Genomic DNA, 12,816 nt, shown 5'->3' on the forward strand with positions numbered 1-12,816 from the left:
AGTACCTTTCATTTTGGTTATTTGCGTATGCCAAGTAACCTTCTCAAATATTCTCATGCTTGTGACTCAGAATTGAAATATCATTTTAACTGATATTTTTATGTGATGTGTAACAATAATTTTGTTTATTTTTCAGGATGAAGATTCAGGCCCCCTTTGCGCATACCGACTGTAATTTGAATAGCCAGTTTACAATAACAAGCTTAATAGTAACCGACCGTCATAGGAAGACGCCCGAGGCTTAAAGGAACGCGAATCTCTATCAAAGTTGCAACTTGTGTAAATGCAATTTTGACTTTTAAATTCTTTTATTTTCCCTTTCTCGTGTCAAAAATGTTTCTTTCTTCAATATTTAGTTTAATAACGTGAAACTTTAATTTAAATTTTTCTTTTCGCTATTTTTACTTTAAAAAGATTTTAAGTTCTTTCATTTTACAAAAGTAATACTGATTTTAAAAACTATAAATATTTCCTTTTGGTTTTTTATTTTAAAAAATTGCTTTTAAATTCTCACTTTATTTATTTTACAGAAATATTATATACTCTTATAAGCTAAACATATTTCTTTTTTGTATTTCCATAAATGCCATTTTTTCAAAAAATATTTTACTCCTTTTCATTAAGGGGTGTTGGAAACCCTATAGCAACAATGTTGAATTGGCAATTTTTGGATTACCTTTTCTGAAAATCTGCTGTTCTTACAGGCTTGAAGGTTTTTACGTAATTAAAGTACATCTATCACCTCGCGCTCTTACAAGCACGAGGCAGGTTCGTCTATGCGCTCGCCATAGTAGGAAAATAATCTCTATCTTTGAAATTTTATCCTCTAATTTATTACACATAACGGTACACAATATACAATAAAACAAATATCACTAGTATAGTATACATTTAATTATATACATAATATAAGGCGTGCAAAACATGTTTTAAGTAATCTCAACTATATACATAATATAAGGCGCGCAAAACATTTTTTAAGTAATCTCTTTCCACACGGCATGGCTGCCGGTCCAATCGCTAAAGTACCAAGTCTCGTATTCACGCCACCAGCCTGCCTCGATCGGTTTTTCCGAGGAATCTCGAATTCTTTTAATACGGTGTCTTTAATCATAATATTGTTATTTCAATCCATTTCATCGAGAGTCGCGATCAAACTTTTAACTTTTGTTTTTAAACTCTGCAAAATAATTTTCCCTTCTTCAGATATTTTATAGAGATTAAGAATCACTTCAGCATGATGTAAAAAGAACAGCCATTTCTCAGCTTTCGATGGTGGTCAAACATAACTCCTTTCATTATTTTCAAATGTTTCAATAATCGTTTCCCTTGCTCTAAGAATCTCTAAGAATCTCCTATATCTTGATAAAAATAAGAACCTTAATTTCTCATTTCCATATAAAATATACTTTCTCGGTGTCTACTGGCTTTAACGCCTGACATTCGAATCATGTTATTAACAGACATAAAAACAATTATAATTTTCTAAGTTAATATGGTTAATATATAAATTAAGAAGGACTTACCTTTGATCCCGATAGTGAAAATATCGAACGACGAGCACAACTTGACGCTGTTAACTTTAATCATGAGCACACTGCAGTGGCACGTAACTTGACATGATTACAACACGGTAATTCACATTATCCCTGATTTAACTTTTCACGATTTCACTAGGATGATGAACACTGATGATCCCATTTTACCACTCACTGGCTGTTAACTTTTTAGCACATCACGCTTTCACAAATCGGATGAATTTATTCGCACACATGGCCCTAAACGCGCCATTTTCTTTCGTCATAAAAATCTTCTCTCATCGTAGATCCATTCGTGAACTATCACCGAATTTCATTTTATAACTTTCAGTAACTTTTTACAACCATATTTATTTATTATTTTCACTATTTAGTGATTTCCTTTTTCACAATCTTATCCTATCGACTGCGCCGATTTGCACCTCGCGCCGTTTCAAGTCCGAGGCGGGTTCGGTCATTTCTCATGCACTCGCCATAATAGGAAAATAATCTCCATCAGCTTTGAAATTTTATCCACTAATTTATTAAACAATACACAATAAAACAAATACCACTACTATACATTTAGCTTAAGTTATCTCTTTGCACACGGCATGACTGCCGGTCCAGCCGCAAAAGTCACAAGTCTCGTATTCTTCCCACCAGCTTGCCTCCACTCTGTTTTCCGGCGTAACTACGTCCCTTCCTTTAACCGTCTTTCGCCCCTCGCGGATAAAATGTTCTGGAAACGTCTTTCGCTAAGGGAAGTAACATCACAATACCTAGCTGAATATACTGAAAAGAGCTTTTTTATCATTTTAAATTTTAGAGTATTTTACAGTATATTTTGTTACGCATAGTAAAATTTAGCACTGATTATAATCAAAAGCTCTTTTCGGCAAATATTTGGAAGCGTAGTAAATAAGGTATAAAAATTTCAGATACCTGTGAGCAGTAGTTCTTGAGAACAGGTACTACATCGAGTATAAAAATCACGTTCGCGGGAAAACGCGATTTTATGTAAAAATTCTCAATTATCAAAGTATTCAATGACAAATTAAAGCTAGATTTTGTACAGTCCTAATTTTCATAGAGATTAAAGAACGGTGTTTTAAGAAAGCTAAAATTGTAGAGAATTTGAAAATGCAAATATCAGAAATCCTCATTTTATGAAATGTTTTGGCTTTCATCACCCCTTCAACTATTCTATTCTTTAAAGTCCTTTCTCTTTTTTTTCTATTCTGGTAAAACTTGATATATAAATTTAATTCTTTGTCTTTTAATTTTTAATTTTATATCTCTGGTCGCATTTCTCTTTAACGATTAACATTTTGCATTTGGCTTATTATTATTATATTAAAATTATGCAAAATGAACAAACAGTAAATAATGAGATGCTCAATTAAAAACAAATACAGATTTAATGATAAAAGGGAAATTTTTAATGTCATTACAAACAAGATTTCAAGGGGTTCAAGAGGCCGTTGCCTAAAAAAAAAAGAAAACAATTCGTCGTTTCCGGAAGAAATGAAACTTTAAAAAATATTTTCGTTGTCACAAAAACCAAACTTTTTGAAACATTACGTTATTCAAACTCTTACGTCACTTTCGAGTGTCACGTTATCTAAGATGGCATAGGTTTCGGCTACGTCACCAAGCCTCTGGCATCTCCTGAGGGCGGTTGGTTACTACACCTGAACCAACGATAGTGAACTTCCGGTGATATCCTTCTGTCTGTACCTGAATGAAACTGGCTCTATTTGACGGCACACTAGCGAACACTAAAAAGTCATGATTTAAACGACGATGATTTGAATAATTTAACTGGAATTTTGAGGACGACAATTTAGATTAACTGCTGCTGATTTTTTATTTAGGTGGTCGTGAGTATATGGTTTAGTGATGAAGAGTATGAATAATTGAGTAGGATGATAATAAAACTTTAGGTAATCGGGCTTTGTATCTAGGTGAAGTTTTTTTATTCTGACGACGACTTCAATGATGATGATGAAGATGATACATAGGATGGTTTAGAATGACTGATGTGATTTGGGTGATGATGGTTTATCTTATTCTGACGATGATCATGGTGACGCGATATACATGATGGTTAAAATGACGATGTGTATTAAGTGATAATAAATATTTAGATGAATTTGATGGTGACATAGTTTTGACTGATGACGATTTTATACATGATGTGAGAGTGATTTATATAATACTTTAGAGGAGTTAGACAATAAAGACGATGATTAAATGAGGATGAAGAAGATGATGATTTGGTTGATATTGCTTTCTATTTAGATGATCTGGAAGATTATGATTTATCTATCTCGACGATGATAATGGTGATGATGACATATACGACGGTTTAAACTGAAGGTATGATTTCGATGATGATGATTATTTAAATGATGGTTTTGAATTATCTGGTGATAATTTTATAATTTCTTTCTTGGTTATTCAGATAACAATTTGGATGGTGATTTAGAAGTTTGAGGTGATGAAGACGATGATCAAATGAGAGTCATATTGTTGATGGTGGTGATTTAGATGATACTGCTTTTTATTTAGTTGATTTGAGCTATAATGATTTATCTTAATTTGGCGATATTTTCAATGACGATGATGATGATAATATATATATATATGATGGTTTAACATGAAGATGTGTTTTGGGTAGTTATGCTTAGTTAGATGTCTTAGATTAGCAGATGAAGTTGATTGGATTTAGAAGGAAATTTATATATATGATGATTTCAATGAGTTAGATATTGATTTAGATGAAGGTATATTCATTTGATAATGATTATTTAAACAATAAGAGGGTCGTCCGAAAAATTACTTTGCCGTAAACCATAAAAAACAAAGTCTTATTACCTGGAAAAACCTATTGCAAAAGATACAGCTATATTTCTGCTACTTCTCAGCATAAGAAACATCGGAACTATACCAATTGTCATAGCGTCGGTTACCTATTTCCATTAGAGTGTCATAGAAGTCTGTCGCCTGGGAAGAAAGGCAGCCCGTCACATTTGTCTGCAACATTTCACCTGTAGGAAAGTGTGCCCAGACAAGAACGTCTTCAGGTGCAATAACACGTGGAAGTACTTAACAGCAAGATCGAAGCCATAGAATGGATGGTCAGACATCTCCCAGCGAAACGTCTGCAACATATATTTTGTGGAATTCCCCGTATGCGTCCGATGTTGTCGTAGGACACCACAACACCAGCACTGAGCATCCCAAACCATTTGTTCTGAATGGCTCTTCAGATGTTCTCTAGTAAAGCGCAATAAAGATCAGCTTCCACCGGAGCACCACTCGCCAATACGTCAATGAGCAGCCTTTACTATCCCAGAATACCGTGGACTTTAATTTCCGTGCATAGACTGAGGATCGTCCGGCGCGTGGATCCCTGTGACGCCAATCAATCGTGAGTTGCTGTTTTCTGTGGTGAAGTGAGCTACCCACATCTCATCACCTGTAACGATTCTGTTAAATTGCGTTCAATAAACTGATTTATGTATCTGCTGCCTCTAGTTCTTTGTGTTTAAGTTTTGAGTATTCGAAATAGAACTCAAATACAATCAATCATATATATAGATTACATATCAATTCATATATTTGAATTAAATACATATTTACTTACCGGCCCGAAACTTTCTTAACACGATGAGCGGGGCGCCGGTCTCTGGGGACCGACAGTGAACTTTCCGTGTGGCCGGCGTCGGTCCCTGGGAACCGACACTGGAATTTTCGTTTGCCTGGCGTCGTTCCACGGAACCGACACTATAAGTTAAAAAATAAATATAGTCTCAATGAAATGTGATCAAATTTAGCATTAATGAAATGTATTGAAACATTCTAAACAAAAATACGGCTTAGCTTTAAGGCTTAGCTCGCTGCCGGCTGAACGGAAAGGACAGCAAATTCGGCGCCGAACTCAGCGTGTTAATTAGAAAGCTACCGCTCGGCCTTAAAAACGCACAGCAGTTTGGTTTAAATAACCATTGATAACACTATTCTATAACGTTCTTTCTATAACGTTCTATAACGTATTATTCTATAACGTTCTTTCTATAACGTTCTATAACGTATTATTCTATAACGTTCTTTGTACGTTAAAGTACATATAGCACAAGAGTGTGCAAGGAAACTGATATATAACAAATTTATTTAATATTTTTCATATAATAAGGATAATTTCAAACTGTAATCATAATTCTAAAAATCCATGACATTATCGAATTGAGACCTGTTTCGATGTCAGATATATCTCGTAATGAAATCTGATATTTTTTGAAATTTAACAACTAATTTTTCGAGGTATTTGACAGTCCAATCTGTATAAGTTTCATTTATTTGTTTAAATGTTTGTAAAGTGTTATCACAGATTTTCATAAAAAAGGGTGTGAGAGATAATTGATAAAATTGATAGATAGAAATGGAGGGAATATTATGCATTTGTTCAGAAACATAAACGTAGTATTTGTGAGATTTCTCGCACAGCCAAATTATAATTGTTTTGTTATTTCTTTTTTTTCATATCTAATTCTTTTAAATTAATTTCTCAAAGTTTGTCATAATTTATGTGACTCAACTAGGTACGAAAAATTGATTCGGAATGTAAAAGAAATATATGTATTCTGTAACATTATTTTTTGTAAAGTTTAATTTTTTTTAATTAACAAGGTCTGTAACCAATGTTTGCACTTATTTAATGCACGGAGTTCCAAGCAATTTCACTCATCATCTTACAAGCTGCAATAAACACAAAAACACAACTCTGAAAATGAAATATTCTAACAAGGATTGTAAAGCCAAAGGCATATAACTAGTCTCCTCTGTATGCTCAGATCATTCAATATGATTTCTCTCACAGCTTATACATTTTCAGATGAGTTACTCACGTTCGTTTTTAAGCAAAATGATGTAAAACTGCAATTAAAAAGATTAAAATTTCGACAAATTGACTAAATGAAAAATATATTCGCTGGTCGCTTAAAATTGCTTCAACGGTACCTAGTTCCAAATTGCAAGACGGGTATTCCACACACGGATAATCGAGAATTAGTATAACATTCTACAGCAAAACATTGCAAATTCCGTGCTTTTTTCATATAATGCATTCATGCTGTCAGATTTATTATGTCTAATCTTATAATATTATTGTAAAATTACTGCCGGTAGAAATCATTCCTTGAAAATGAAGGCCCCTTGCCACCTTCTTGATGCCTAATTTCAAATGGATAATTCAAACGTGGCGAAAAGAGAAATATTAAAATTTTCAAAAATTCGTGTTTACGGTTTCTTAATACCTGGATTTACCACTGCTAACTAATATTATGATATAATAATATATTAATAATTAGTCAAATGAAATTTATGTGGCTTCGTGTCAACCACTTGGTATTTTTAACGCTGTGTTTGAGCAAAAACAGAATATTGTTTATTTAAGCTATAATAAACATCCTACAGTAACATTTAGTTATTGTACATTGTTTTTTATCAGCACTTACGAGCTGAAGTTTCGTCTTATTAAACTATCCATATTGGTGTTTTTCATGCTCCTATATTGTTTTTGTATATAAATAATGGAAATTACAATTGGGATGATCAGTTCCATAAAACTCTCAGTATTCTGCAATCCTAACCACATGACCAATGGTGCCCCAAACATACAAGAAACAAACAGGTATTTACAAGTAGGAATGATTTTCGAAACGTTTGCTTAAACACAAAACAAAATAAAACAAAAGGGTCGAATCAAAATGTTAATGTTTCATAAAAATGTGCAGGATAATGTTAGATGTAAAGCCTGTTTTCGTTTCCCTGGCAGACGTACTAGGAAGTTTCATAAATGAAAGTTTTCTCTTTTGGTGGGATAGTGGCTGTGACCTATACATCGAGCATTCATTGCTGGACAGTACGTGTATAATTACAGATAGATAGAGATAAGTAATTAATAGAGTATTTGACATATATAAACTCATCATTCAGATCTTCGAAAGTGTTCAAATAGTAAAAACACGATACCGTATGCTTTCACCACTTCACTTATGATGTAGACTATGCCCATATGAGGTACTTCTCCCTGTTAGAGTTAACTAAATCTTAGCTATTGAAATATAGCATTTTCAAATTCTTTCCATTTGAATTTAACATGAATAATTTTACTCTGATCGCTCTCTTTCTTTTCTGTTTGTTTCTTACTTCTAGCCATCTATATCCAGTTCTATATCTTTTACTTGTGCCTCTGATATTTAATGTAACGGCATTTTGCTTTAGAGTAAATAGATTTAAATTAATTAAAAATTACATTCCTATTTTCAAAATACTTTTATTAATATTTCAAGGTAAACATTTTGATATTCGTCAAATGGAACTCGAACCTAAAATTTAATTTTTATTAAATCTTTAATCTATTTCCAGCACTATGCATAAAAATGCCCTTTCTTGTTAAAATAACGAAACTGATTTCAGATTTACTAGTAATGAATCAAATTGCAAATTGCTTAGTTGACATTTTTCAGCTCTCAGAGTACATTCCATTTAACTATGCAGTAAATCGAATGATTGTTTGCAGTTAACAATATGTAAAAAGCTGTTTGGGCCAGGTCGAGAAACAGGTGGTTTACATCTGGAGGAAACGAATTTTTGACAATGTCTATATACTATATATAAACGAATAATTAGAAACTTCCGCGTAATGCTCTTATGAAATAATTCACTGTATATTAGAAAAGTACGAGAAACAGACGCATATTTTTTCGAATGAAAAAAATCGAAAAATTATGTGCTTACTAAAATCAAAAATCTCAGGCGAACAACAAATAAGGCCTTGTAAGGCCTTATGTATTGTTCCTTATAAGTTATATGAATTTCCTTATAAGGCCTATTAAATTATACACACTTTTTGCTGCTGATCATTTAAATTTATTTCTTCGAATTGCTCTTTCAAACTTGAATACCAGATTCCTAAAAGAAAGTTGCTGATTTTGAAATAATGTATACTGCTTAATTTTGGTCGTGCGTTTATGAATTTTTTCTAATTTTATTTCTTTATTAGCGGAAGTACCCGATGTAAATTAAGTTAGATTGAAAGCAATGTATCTAACAACAGAGAGAACGATACCGTTGTAATCCTTCTCTAACGATGTAAAAAATACGATTCATAGTTATACATTTTTCAGTCTGGTGCGATATGCAACCCCACATAAAAAATTTCGATAGAAAAATATAATTCTCTCTCATTGTATCAGAAGCAATGTCACTCAGCTTTTACTGATTTTCGTCTTTCTAATCAAATGGCCATAACAGCTCAAGTTCCATCCAATATTTCACCTATATTCAACTTTAGTCGATTCAATGTCGCAAAATATTTATCATAATTGATGAGAAATCAATAACGCAAACAAACAAACAAACACACAAACAGACATTCTTCTTTATATATATAGGTTATGTAAAATTGACAATTTTTTTTTTAACAAAATGTAAGATTTGCAAGCGAGCAGTAGCAACACTTTTCGAAATAAAACAATTCTATATCCAACGCCCGAGACTGTTACCACTAGGAAAAATGAGTGCGAAAATTAGAACTTTCAGAATTTTTAATTAGTATTTTCACTCATGAAAGTGGTTAAGATGAGAATAGTCGAAATGGCTTCCCTCGAATTTTCGGAATCGGGAATAACTTATTTAATGTTTGGGAAAGCTATTTTTATTTCATCTTTTATCTATTTTCGTATTTTAACAAACTCTAGGATTTGAAAGAGAGCAATGGTAACAACTTTCGAAATAAAGCAGATTTTCGTCTCCAGCTTGCGAGACTGTTGCCACTCGAAAAATGAGAAAGAAAATTATCGTTTTTCCGAGTTTTTATTTATAGCTCTAATTTTAGCTACTTTTTTTTTTTTTTTTTTTTTTTTTTTTTTTTTTTTTTTTTTGAGAAAAGTGACGTCGACCTAATTGTAGAAAGTTTGGTGGTGATAGCTATAGTAGTGACCGAGTTATGAGAGGACAAACACACAAACTTTCTTCTTTATATACTATATAGATAACAAGTATGAAACGTTCCCAAATGTAAGTATACGAACCGCGAGACTGTATTAAAATTTGGATTTACTTATTTGTCAAAAAAGAATTTTTTTAATTATTCGACATCGCCAAAACATGAATATTTTCGTGATTTAAAAACATTTCGATAACTGGAAGTATATTACTACAAGCAACGATTGCAAAAATAAAGGTCGTGTAGGGACTTTTAAGCCGGATAAAGGATGTTGGTGTACATATACGTGAGCATATACATATACGGTTGGTACAGCTAACCTGCAATATAAAGAGAGAAGCAAGCCTACTCTTTAGAAAATTTCAATATTCTTCGGCTAATCGTTTTTGAGTTATGCGAGATACATACACACATATATTATATCTACATACATACAGAGAACACGAAAAAATCCCTTTTAAATGCATTATAAAATATACTATGAAAAGGAAGAAGTCTTTATTCTGTCCGTATGAGATGTCGCACAAAAATCATCCAAATGGATTCAGATATGGACAAAATGGATATTTCCACTGAAATGTGATACTTGAAAATTTTCGTAATTATAATACTTCCTTTATATTGTAAAATGCAGTAATAAAATATTACCTAAATGGGAAATCTTAAATAGATGAGAATTAGTACCAGAATTCCACAGCTATACTTTTAAGAAGTGGTCGTAAAAAAAAGTGGTTCGCTGAGAACTTCGTTCTAAAAGTTCAAGCAATAACTAAAACATTTTCGAATAAATTGTGTGTGAAAACTGTATGTCCCGTCGTTCAAAAGTAGTGGACTGTAAATTCACTTGATGTTCCCTCAGTCTAGAACCCAAGAAACCTCAGAGTCATAATGTTGACCGAAACTACTTTATTGGCTTTCAAACATTAAGTTGGCTGAGGAACGGCGAAGAACACTTTGACACCTCTGACTTCAGTAGCGGCTCACCAAGTAAACTCGGGAGAACCTCTGCTTAGTTGAAACTCACAGCAAATTAAAAGCTCTAAACCCGAGCTTTACGATCCTAACAAATTTGTGTCTGCGCCTCTCCCCGGTACAAAGAGAGAAATACAATTTGCGTAACATAGAACTAAAATATTTAATCCTTTGCGGCGCACTGTACGTTAAAGTCGGAATTTCAGCAAGAAACGTTGTATTCAGTCTATTTAGTCCTAAATAAGTATACAGGTAAAATTTTGTAAAAATTGCACTTACCGTTTTAATTCTGTGGGTGTTCCATGAGGTGGAACACTGCGCCGCCAGAGCTTTGAAAAGTGCGACTAAGCGAGCATTGCAGTGAAGCACGAAAATGAGTAGAAGCGTTTGCATAAGAATGAAAAAACTCTGTATTATGGCTGTATACATGGTTTCCTGGATATACACAATATTCTTGAATATATACGGATAAATGAGATACATATCTACATACACAAGTCCTATATACAAAAATGTTTATAAATTTTCCTATTTCTTAGCTTCGTGAAATTGTTCAAAGCAAGTCACACATTTTTGATGGAAGCACAAACCAACTAAGACTAAAATAATTAACTACGATTAATATTAACAAAAAAGAAAAATAAGCTTATAATATATAGATACACGAAAAATATCTACACAATTATTGAAAATAAACGGGAATGAGACTAAAAAGGCAGCAAAAATTTCGCGTAGGTCTAAGTAAAGATGAGTCAAGCTACTAATGAAATTCCCGCCTAAAAACTACCCCCAAAAATTTCGAGATGCCAATATTAATGCTTTCATAACACAAAAACCACCTCGCCCCTCAATGCTCAATGCTGCAATGAAACCGGTTAATTCAATACTTTTCCTTTATCAATATTTTTACCTGCTCTTCAGTAAAGCGGTAAAGGTGGCTGAACACTTATAGCTCGCTTGGATTTGAATCCCGGATAAATAGTTGGAGTCATGGTTTTTGTGTAACGTAAATGCAAGCCAGCTTCTCTTAGAAAGTCCTCCGCGAAGACATAACTCCCCTTATACAGGTAATCGTTGGGTGCTTTGATGTAATTCAGTAAGCGAACAAATTAATCCAATCAATACCGAAGAACGGGTTGATTACATGTGGAGTTTTCCACCAGGAATGTAAATGCGAGCAATTTTCTCTTAAAAAGGTTTACACGAAAGCATCCATTCCCTTAAGCAGATAGCGTTCGCGTGCTTTTCCGTAATCCAATCCTAATTTTCATACATTTAGTAGTAAGTTGACATACACCTTATTACAGACAAAATAACAACTTTTTTAAGATATTTTTTTATCAACTTGTCTGAATTCTCTCTATCTCTTGAAGAGTATAAGAATTTCAGCAAATAAAACTGGCCAAAATTTTATGACATTTAACTGATGTTTTGATTCAGTTTAGAAGTAACGTGAGCTTTACTGATATTTAAATATTTTTTGGCAGATCTCATCATAAAAGAGGGTGTAAAGATAAATTGATTTTATTTAATTTACAATCAATGAAAATCATTGAAAGCAATCACTGAATGAATGAAAATCAGAAAAACTATTATGCATACAATTGTCTCTTATTTATCTCCTGATAAATCAGACAAAATTGCCTGCATAATAGAAGCACTTTGAAAGAGTTGACAGTTCTTAAGGGTTTTATGCACTCCACAATGTCAAAATAAAATCTTATTATTCATAAGTATGAAAAGGAAGTAAACGAGTAAACGATAAAAACGGTTTTACCTATTTTCTAGAAGGGCATTAAATCTAAAATATTAATCTATTCTTATTTGTTATGATTAAAGAACATTAAATATGGTAAGCTTAAAGAGCGTGCAAAATCGCTGACGTTTTAATCATAGCAAAAGTCAGTACTAAAAAAAATAGCATTAAAATTATGAGACAGATTGAGAAAGAGATGGCCTCTATTTAATTTTCAAGTATATTGGGGCGAGACGAAACCTGCGGTTTTTGCCAAAATGTAGCTAAACTAATAAGAAGAGGGAAATAATGCGTAGCCAGCGGCTACTCTGAGCAGCGAGAATGGACCACCCAAAGATCTACAGATAGGCGATTCTCTAAAATGGGGAGGGCATGGATGGTACGACAGCTGTACCGATGCCGGCGTCTGAGAAAGTCATTCTCCTTGTACAACTGCTGTACCAGCCGGCTTCGAGAGGTTAATCGCATTTACGTTTACTCGGCTGGAGAACTCAGTAAAGGACTTCTTACCACAATGCCCACAGTTGGATAATCTTCGGTTTTTGGCAAGTACT

The sequence above is a fragment of the Stegodyphus dumicola genome, chromosome 10 (assembly GCF_044657685.1).
Source record: "Stegodyphus dumicola isolate Sdum_Otavi_A_Nest chromosome 10, ASM4465768v1".
Taxonomy (NCBI): Eukaryota; Metazoa; Arthropoda; class Arachnida; order Araneae; family Eresidae; genus Stegodyphus; species Stegodyphus dumicola.